Raw genomic sequence first — 10,976 nt, forward strand, 5'->3', positions numbered from 1 at the left:
ATTTTAGCTATTAGTATTTCATATTGAAAACAACAATAATGAGGTAAAAATGCTTACCGTATTGCAAGTGGTCTATCACCCAAGTTGTTCTCATATCGATGGAGTCGTCAAGGCGCTAAAAGAGGAAATCGATCCCATGTCCAAATCTACAGCAATAGAAGTTAGCTTGCAATGTCTTTGTCATCTATAACTGCACCCTTGCATAGTTGCCTATATCACCATGCAAGACATCCAACACCCAACTGTACGTCCCAGCAATATTAAAATCTACTAAGAGAGGAAGTTACATTAGGCGCAGTATGTTGTTGGATTTTTCAGAAAATAACAATCCTACAATTAATGTGAGAATATATACTCGAGCATATCGTTGAAGTTCCTCTTCATCTGCATTATCTGGTAGATGGGTAAAGTTGTTGAATTGATAAGCTAACCATGGCAGGCTAAGACAACCTCCCTTGAGAACGATGTCATTCGTTATTACGCCTAAAAGAACGGGACAAAGTTATTCCCAATCATAATTAGTGACCCAATCAATGGTCTTCCATTAACCAGGAGTCTCAATTGGATAGTTATATCTTACAGTGTAATCGTACACTCTTCATGCAACATGTAGAAATTGTGTGTCTCATGTCACCATCATTTCACTAATGTTGTTATCAGATGCCAGTCTAGTTGTATAAATTTGATACAGAAGACTCCATAGAATCCTGCAACTCATAGATAATTCAATATACGAGGGTCTGGGTCTTCCTGCCTTCGAATAACAGCCTCTCATCGCTGAAAATGCATAGCATCAATATGCTCGTCTTCCCAAACAACTTCGGATCTATGGCTGAGCTGTAACTACAAAATCGAGTCGTTGTATGGCTAGCCCTGTGGTAAATCCTCGTCCATCTGATCCCATAAAAATCATATTAAATTTAACTTAAATATTTACTAATATCAATGTGATTACAATCAATAAGGAATACACCATTCATTGTTACAGTTACAAAAAAAGTTACAAGAACGAGTCAATAAATAAATAAGTAAAAAAAAGTTACAATCAATAAAGACAATTACAATCCAATGACTAAGTCCCATCGTGAGCTCGATTGAGACAATTTCGTTTATTATGCCCTTCTTGTCTGCAAATTGTGCAACGTGTCTTGTAACGTTCCCTCCAATCCATCTTGTTTTGCATGCGAGAAGTAAACGGTCTGCCAATTTTTCTAACTCGTGATTTGTCTGGAAAAATAGTGGGGAAGTTAGGATCAGGTCAACATTTTTTTATCGGGGATGGGCTCAAATTAGAGTGAATAACAGGCCAGATAATTGGAAATTTTGTAATAGTCTTCAATGTAGTAAAAGTAGTCTAACTCAATGGTCATACACGTAACCATAGTGTGAGAATAGGGGATTCCATAACTCTGTCACTTATTGCATGTGCATGTTCATTCATTTAACTTTATTCAGTGTATGGTTCCACCCTTCAGTGTTATTGGGTTGATTGAGGTGGTGAAGTCACACAACTATGTTCGATGGTCAAATATATTAACAAAATGTTTAGTTGCACGTTGTTCCCAACGAGTTATTTTCTTTACCTTATGAAACACTCTCCAGATTCAAGTTTAATTTCGAAGAGGAAGCGAAGTACATTCCAAGTGTGTGCCTTTTATTTACTGTGCTAGCTCTTTACGAGGGATGAACTTCTTCAATCTGTTGTGTTGCCCCCAATAGGGATTAACATCTTCAATCTGGAGTGTCATTCTTTTATGGGGATGATCAACATCAATCTTGTAGTATTATACTTAGACGATTATGGTACATTTTCTGATGAACTAAACTTAAATTTCTTTAAGTTGCCCTCATACCCTTAAAGGAAGGGATCAAATCATGATGTAATTCAAGATTTTTTTTTTTTTTTTTAACTAGACTGAACTTGAAGTTTCTTTCAAGCTGCCTACGTACCCTTCATAATGATAGGGATCAAGTCATAATGTAGTTAAAAAAGAATGTTTTTTTTATGCGTGATTGACTTAAATTTCTTTAAGTTGCCTACGTACCCTTTATAATGACAGGGATCAAGTCGTAACGTAGTTCGTACAAAGATTTTTTTTTTGGGCACTGTTCACATTTTAAGCTCATGCGGGCCAGGAGCATCATGCAGTTTAGGCTCTTGCGATGAGGAGCTTCTTCATTTGAACTTCAGAAGCTCTTATTTCATCATTGTTTTGATCATCCTCTTCATTTGTAGGATTCGTCAATATGATGAGTTTTGGCTTCACTATCAAGGAACTTTCTGTACTTATGTCAACAGAAAATTTCTTCTTCATGCGTGAAGGGACATGACTGTGAATCTTTTCGTTGTTGTTTTCTTCATGGAATGATGTCGTCTTCAAGATTTTCATCCTTCCTTTATGTTGATCGCTTATTGTCTTGAGACGATCAAAAGCAGATGCTGAAGGTCAAACTTTCTTTGATGTGGATATACTTAGCCTTTTGAAGGCCGAAGTTCGAGTAGAAGTAGTTGTTGGACATTGGTCTTCTTCTCCTACCGTGGCCATACTCAATCTTTGAAAGATTAAAGATCGAACACTTGAAGACTTAATACGATCGAAGATAGAAGTTCTTTGCTTCATTTCATCTGAGTCGTTGACTCCTTCAACAGTTATATGATTGTTTCGACTTCCACTATGCCGACAGTGTGACATGCAATAAACTTCTGATACTTTCTCTGGACGATTATTGAGAAAGCTTCTTGGGAAAAATTCTACCAAAGCTGCCGACCGTCAAAATTGAGGGAAGTTCTTGTCTTCTTTCTTAACAGATTTAGGCTTCCGTGTAATCCTTTTGCCTTTTTTTTTTTATGAGTCTTGTTCATTCTTCTATAGCTTCGATAGGAACGCGACTCTTTTTGGGTGGAGTTTGGTTGTCTTCTTTTTCGATGAGTCACAACTATCCACCTTTCATTGTCATCTTCAAGGAGAACATCTTTCTTTTTGGAATTTGTTGTTTGAATCTCTTGTTGGAACCGAACAACCATAGGTTCGAAGGCTCTAAACTAGATTAGGCTTTGTCTTTGAGCATGGGACACAGACAGTGTTGAAACAATTGAAGTCACAGCTATTGGAGCGTGATTTGTTTGAGTTACTTCATCCAAATCTAGCTCAATCTTCTTTTCATGAGCCAACGTCAGAATTCGTTCATTCAGCACGAAGCACCTTTCTACTGGGTGACTAACGACCTGATGATACTTGTAGTAGTTAGGATAATTTACTTTTCCTGTTTGTTCTGGCCGCTTTCATTCCGACAGCTGAATAAATTGCTTCTCTAGCAGTTCTCCAACATATCTGCCATATCAGAGTCAAGGAATGGATAAACCTTCTCATGTCTTTCTTTAAGAGTTGGACGATGCTTCTCGCCTTTATTGTGACTTCTTTCAAATTTTGTTTATTTTCCTTTGGAGGAAAATTTCAGCAGGGTCACATAAACGACTATAGATTCTTTTGTGGCACTATCCACGATCTTTTCAGTGCCTTTGGCTTCATTCTTGTATTTTCTCCCTTCAGGGACTAGGAAATATTTAGTTCCCCTGTTGGTTATGCTCAACTCTATATCATGAGTGCTTGTTGCTAACTCCTCAAACGTATGAGGTTTTATCCCTGATAAGATGTAGAGAAGTTCTCAGTGCATACGCTAAGTGCACATCTCCACTGCAGATAATTCAGTGAGTCTATCTTTGCAATCCAGACTCAAAGCTCTCCATCGATTGATGTAGTCGATGACCGACTCTTCTTTCCGCTGTTTTTTGTTCGTCAGCTCCATCATGCTAATCGTGTGCCTTGTGCTGTAGAAGCGGTTGAGGAACTCTCTTTCCAGCTGTTCCCAACTGTCAATCACTTTTGGCTCCAAATCAGTATACCAATCGAAAGCATTTCCTTTCAAGGTACGGACAAATTGCTTGACTAGTTAATCTCCTCTGGTTCCTGCATTTTCACAGGTTTCAATCAAGTGTGCAACATGTTATTTTGGATTGACCTTTCCATCAAACTGCTGGAACTTTGAAGGTTGATACCCAACTGGCATTCTCAGGTTGTCAATTCTCTTGGTGTATGGCTTAGAGTACATAAATGAGGATTGTGATGGTCTTCCGTATTGAGCCTTTATGGAGTTTGCAATCATATTCTACAACTGTTGAATTGATAGGGTGGCGACAGAGGTAGATTGTTGTGGTTGACCTTCCTGCAAGACAGTCTTTCCTTTGTCATTGGCTTTCGTAGTTGGAGATTGACTCAACTCTGCAGTTTCTCGAGCTTGTATTTCATCTCTTAAAGCAGAGATTTCATGATCTTGCTCTTTTACCGCTTTCATAAGGAGATTTATTTTTATCTCCATCTCTGCCATGGTCGACTCAGTGGTTATATCAGTCATCATGACAGACAGTACATCAAAATGTGATTTTTTCTCTGATAGATTAGTAGCAGAAGCATAGTTGTCGAACAAGGGATTTTCTCTAATGATCGACCTTTGATTTGGGCTTGTTGATCTTCTTGGATGATCGGCCTTTGGGCTTGTTGATCTTCTTGGATGATCGGCCTTTGGGCTTGTTGATCTTCTTGGATGATCGGCCTTTGGACTTGTTGATCTTCTTGGATGATCGACCTTCGGACTTGTTGATCTTCTTGGATGATCGACCTTCGAGCTTGTTGATCTTCATGGATGATCGACCTTCGAGCTTGTTGATCTTCTTGGATGATCTCTAGTACTTGATCCTCTGATTCTCTTAGTTGAATGCATACACTTATGTATAGAAGTGGTCTTGGAAGAGATAGATTTGTGTAAAAATTAATTTAATATTTGATATAAAATTAATTAGAATTATTTAAATTGTTTAAATAATTATTTATTAATTTTATTAAACAAATTGATTTATAAAATTAATAATATTTATAGAGCTCTCTAATGGGCTTTATGAGCTTGGGCTAGGCCTATGATTGGCCCATGGGTTTGACCTTTGGGCCTAATCAGACTTGGGTCTAATTAATTGGACTTGAGCCGGTCAAATTAGTCTCAATTTCAATTTGAGACACATGTCAACTCTTAATTGGTCACAAGTTATGGGTAGATTTTATGTTGAAATTAAAGTGGAATAAGACAAAATAAAAGTAACGATGCACGGTCAACAAGCGGCAGGTTGCAATGTCTATTCAATTTAAATGACATTTCATTTAATTTTTTTTAATAAATGCGTCTTTCAAGAGACGTATTCAAAGTGGTAAAAAAAAGAATAAAATATTCCCAAATGCATCTTATGAAAAGATGTATACAGATAAAGAAAAAAAAAACCACCAATTTTCCCTAAATAATTTCAAAACTCCCCTTTTACCCAATTAAAATAAAAGGCAACCCTACAAATCTAATTAACCTCAAATTGAGGATTTAAAATGAAATCTAATTCTAAAAAGTTAAATCAAATCTTATAACCTATCTAACTATCAAAACTAACTTAAAAGAAACATTAACCACAATTTTTTTTTGTACGAAATTAAAAAAATAGAAGACGGAAAAATCGGACTTTATTTAAAATAATAAAAAAATACTAAAAACTAAAATCCATAAATAAAGGTGGGTACGTTAACCTAAAAACTGAAATAAATCAAATCTAATAATCTAGATTACAAAATCAATGTGAAATGATAAAAAAAAAAGCAAAAAAATAACTCATCTAACACCCAAAAGCGAAAACAACATCTTATTTTTGGGAAAATATATATGTAAAATGTATATATATATATATATATATATATAAATATCAACATCTAAAACTCAGACCAAATACGTAAAGAGTTGGGGTTAAGTGGTGACAACGTAAAATTTAATATCGACAAGGATCAAATCAAATAATAATCTTTACCCTCTAGGAAATAGGCTAGACATTAAACTAACACCCCATCACTAATTACACTCTTTTCATACAAGATTCGACAAGCAATTCTAGTGATGTTTGGCAACCACACAAAATTAATTTTTACAAAATCTAAAATTATTAGAAATTGATTTGTGATATATCACTTGATTGATGATTTTGTGGGGGTGATTAGCTACTTTAGGTTACTGTTTTGTTTTGTTTTTTTTACTTTTACTTTTAATTTCATTTCAAAATACAATTAACTTTAACTTTTACTAAATTTTAAAATAAAGAAATGTTAAAATATTTTTTTATTATTAATTTGAATAAACAAAATAATAATAATACAAATTTATTATCTAAAAAGTATATCATTCCCGCCCATTGCCAACCTTAGATGTCAAATAAGTTAGATTTGTTGAGTTGTAATATTTTTCTTATATCTTATCTCAATCATGCATATAATAATTTAACAAAACAAATGAAAAATAAATTAATAAAATTAAATATTTATTATAAAATATAAAATATATTTTTTAGTATTTGATAATTTTAAAATCACATTTAAAATCAGACATAATAATTTAAAATCACTTTTATATATTTAAAAATCATTTTAAAAAATAGCAAACATAAATTTGATCGTTTAAAAATCAATTTTACAAAATCATTTATTCCAAAATTTCTTTTTTTCAAATCACACTCCAACAATCACTTCCAAAGTGTTAGATGTATTTATTTCAATATACTCTCATCTTAAACTAACCTCACCAGATATCTTATTATAGTTATATAGGCAAAATAAAATCTATCCAAAGCTAAACTCTATTAATTACATTAACACCCAAGGCTCAACATATTTCCAAGAAAACCAATTCCCTTGATCTCAATTAAATTTTCTATTAAATGCAAAAAAAAAAAAAAGGCCTCAATGAAATTCAGTTACCAATTTCTGAAATCCTAATAAAAAACCAAAAACTAATCTGTTTTAACAGAGAAAAAAACAGAACAACGTTTTAGTAATGGTTTCTAAATCAAACCTTTCTCAAAAAGACTAAATTCCTATACAATCTGAGAACATGAAAGAGTTAAACATCAACACAGAAAACCCAGAAAACAGCAAATAAGAACAAAACGTTACCTAACTAACTTCTAATAAAATTCATAAAAAAACAGAGGCCAGACGATCTGAAGAACATAAGAAAAGAAGAGGAGGATGAATCAGAAAGAACGTAGCGAAATAGAGGATGTTTTAAGATCATGGGGTCATCATCCAATCTTTTCTCCTTCATCATATTCATCGCAAAAAACAAAAAAAAAAACAAATTCAAACAAAAAATTAAGAGAGGCGAAAGTGAAAATGAACAAGAAAAAAAATAGAGCGAAGGTATGGAATTGAAATTACGGCGGAATGAAGAATGGGGAGAAGGAAGAGGGAAGAGGTTTATATAGAGATTGAATTCGATGCCCTAATTCGGTTGTCCCGGTGTTTGGTTGTAGACTTAAAACACTATTCTTTACCATTTTTGTATTATTATTCTCACGTTTTTTTGGGAAAACTTCTTTTCGGTTGATGTAAAATTATCTTTATACCCTTATTTTCTTCGATTTTCAACAACATTCTTCAATTTTTTCTTCAACCCTTGCAATAAAAAATTAATTGTTTTGCCGAATTTTTTTTTTTTTTTTTTTTTTTTTTTTTTTTTTTTTTTTTTTTTATCTACTTCGATCAAAATGGAATGAGTAATTTTAAGACAATTATTTATTTATTTTTTCTGTTGATACGATCTAAAAAATTAATATGAATTTTTTAAAAAATTGTCGAGTTTTTAGAAAAATAATTATTACAACCAGACTATTTGGTTGAATTAAAAAAACAACTAAAAAAACATTACAGATTAAGTAAAGGAATGAAAGTTGGAAAAAAAAAAAAAGAGTAGAAATCATGAATAGAGATGTCAAATTTCTCTATGGACCCCGCCTCGCCCGATTATGCGGGAAATGAAAAAGTGGGGGAAAATAATTCTCCGTGAACTAAATGCGGACGGAGAATGCATTCTCCATCCCCGCCCCTCTCCCATTCTCTATCCTTGTCTCGATTAGCTTCTATATATTTATTTAGTATACTTATTTAATGTTATGTTGTTGTTATTATTATATATTACATTTAAATTTTAAATTTGATTATTTATTAAGAAAGATAGTGAATATGTTTAAATTGAATATTTAAATTTAGATTATATATGTGAATAATTTGATTTATATTTATTTCTTTATACTAAAAAACTAATTAGCTCTTTAAAGGCAAAATTTGAGTAATTTATCTTTAAATTCAAATTGTCACGTAAAACTAACCATAATAAACAATTTAGTGATAAAGTTAATTATTTAATTAAATTTTGTTCATATTAGTGATTTTTAAATTAATTGGTTTTTTACAAAAAAAAAAAGGTAACGGGGAAAAATTCCCCGTAGGGAACCCGATACCCGCGAATTTCCTGTGGGGAATCCCCACCCCGATCCTCGTGGGGAATTTCACTGTAGAATGAAATGGGGAGCGGGGACAGGGATGGGGAATGGCATCCCCGGTTTTGCCCCGCCACGTAGACATCTCTAATCATGAACCAGAATCGACATCTTGATCGAAATTCATGAAACTAGGTCGAAATCTCGGTCAGAATTCATAAATCTTGGTCATAAATCATGAATCTCGGTTGAAATTTATAAATCCCGACCAAAATCTCAGCATGAATTCATGATTTATGGGAAAAAAATAGTTTTTTAATCTTTGTTTCTTTGTCTTTTTCAATTTTTTTTTAAAAAGACGTTAAAATGGTTGATATTTAGATTTTTTTTTTCCAACTTTAAAGGGGTATTTGAGATAAGAGTTATCATCAAAATATAATAACCATCTCTTGCTATAGTAAAAACTATTTCAAAATCTTCAATTAGTTACCGTCAACATTATTTCTAAACCCTCATTGTTATCGTATTTACTATTTACTACAGTTTTTACTATTTTACATTCATCATTTTTTATTATTTGCTATAATGTTTATTATTTACTTCTCAAACTAAAATAGTTTACATCTCAAACACATACTATTATAATCCAAACTAAAATAATCTACACCCCAAACACAAACTATCATAACCTAACTATAATAACCTAGGAATATAATAATTTACTCATTGCCCCCAACCTTTCCTAAGTTTTTATATTTGAAAACCAAAATTTACCAAAATTGGTTGATTAATAAAAACTCAACAAAAAAACTTGCAAACTCCATCAATTGAGAGAATGAAAAAAAAAAAAAAAAAAAAAAAAAAGTAAAGATGGAAATAGTATAAGTCTAAAGATTGAACCCAAATAGGAACTTTTGCGACCTTTCATCAACCAAGAGTGCCAATATATATATATTATAGAAAAAAGAGACCCATTCTTCAGAATTAATAACTAAAACGGTCCATTTTCATCAATTTTCCAATATTTTTGTTAGTACGAGTTTTGAAAAAAAATAGCCTCAAAATGTTTATATCTTTTCAACCCTTTATTAGACTCTTTCACGATCAAAGTGATGTAAAAAAAAAATATATGTAAAATTAGAAAATATTATTCAAAGTCTTAACTAAATAATATTCCATATAAAAAAAACAATTCAAAAGTTACAAATATATATATAATCAAAATTCATTGATCAATTTCTGATTGAAATTTATTTAATGAAACAAAGTTTTGACTTCAAAATAAGAAATGCATAAAATGAGCTAAACTCATTTTGACATTTCTTTCAGTAATCTAATGGTTATTAAAATTTATTTGATGCATTAGTTATTGGTTGTTTATCTTACAAAGAGTTGATTGATTTTAGAAGGTTAGACAGGGAAATTGTTGCAAAAACCTGCATTTATTACCTAATATTACAAAATGTCTAATTTATTGGTTATTTTGCGAAAATGTCTTACGACTTTATGGGTGGGTGGGAGAATTATTTCGTGTACCGATTATACCCCTAGTAAATAATATTAATTACCGTGATGAAGTTGTAGATTTTCTATTACACGGTACAGATTGGCATGATCTTTTTAGTTTTTTAATTTTGTTTTTGATAAATTAGGTCCCCTACCATTTGATAACTATTTTATTTTTTGTTTTTGAAAATTAAGCTTATGAACACTATTTTTATCAAATTTCTTCTTTTATTATCTATGTTTTACCAATAGTTTAAAAAACCAAGCCAAATTTTGAAAACTAAAAAGAGTAGCTTTCAAAAAGTTGTTTTTGTTTTTAGAATTAGGCTAAGAATTCAATGATTGTATTTAAGAAATATGCACATCATTATAAGAAATTGTGGATGAAATAGATTTAGTTTTAAAAAAATAAAAACAAAAAACAAAAACGGGACCTTAGTTATTTATTCAATTTTTAATAAATCAACTTAGGTTTGTTTTCTTTTTCAACCTTTTAAGTGCCCACCTCCCATACTTCACACAAAAACTAAGAGGGAGAAAACCACTCGTCACATCTCCTTCTTCTTTACGAGTCTGACTGCCAGGGAGTTGTCTAGCACCACATGTTTTGTTCGCTTGCAGTCGCACCGCCAACACCACCATGGGTTAAAACATTGTCGTTAAAAGCCGAGCAAGAACACACATACCATCACAAGTCTCTCTCTCTAATGTTTTTCAGGTGGGTCTGGGAGAAGATGTGAGGGTCGGGGGGGGGGGGGGGGATAAAGTTCTCATTAACAAAAACAATACCTGTTGACATTACGAGTGTGGCTTGTTTTGTAGATGTTACAAGTGTTGTAAAGTACTACAAATGGTCTGATCCTGACCATTCATATATTAGACATGAGGGCGGGGATGCTCTATACAAAAGAGTTTGTATAAACCGGACCACAAAATGTTTACTCTCGTTATATAACGTCGTTCATGATAGAGATTTTCATTTCACTAGGATGACTATAGGTAACATGACCTTAATCTTGAGTGAGTTGGGAACTCCTATCTATGAGGGCGGTCCTTTGATTTGTATGGGTGCAAGTGGCCAGATCGTCGACTCAAACCTACCACTTTAGAGATT

The 10,976-nt window shown here is 32.5% G+C and overlaps 1 non-coding gene across 1 annotated transcript; it reads right to left on the reverse strand.

The window, feature by feature from the left end:
• Window positions 1–7,104: 7,104 nt before the first annotated feature.
• Window positions 7,105–7,193, reverse strand: LOC120078855 (small nucleolar RNA R32/R81/Z41). Its single transcript, XR_005482135.1, has one exon. It is a non-coding gene; the product is annotated as a small nucleolar RNA R32/R81/Z41 (small nucleolar RNA).
• Window positions 7,194–10,976: the final 3,783 nt, after the last annotated feature.

The sequence above is a fragment of the Benincasa hispida genome, chromosome 5, assembly GCF_027475165.1.
Source record: "Benincasa hispida cultivar pf3 chromosome 5, pf3_genome.v1.1, whole genome shotgun sequence".
Classification (NCBI taxonomy): Eukaryota; Viridiplantae; Streptophyta; class Magnoliopsida; order Cucurbitales; family Cucurbitaceae; genus Benincasa; species Benincasa hispida.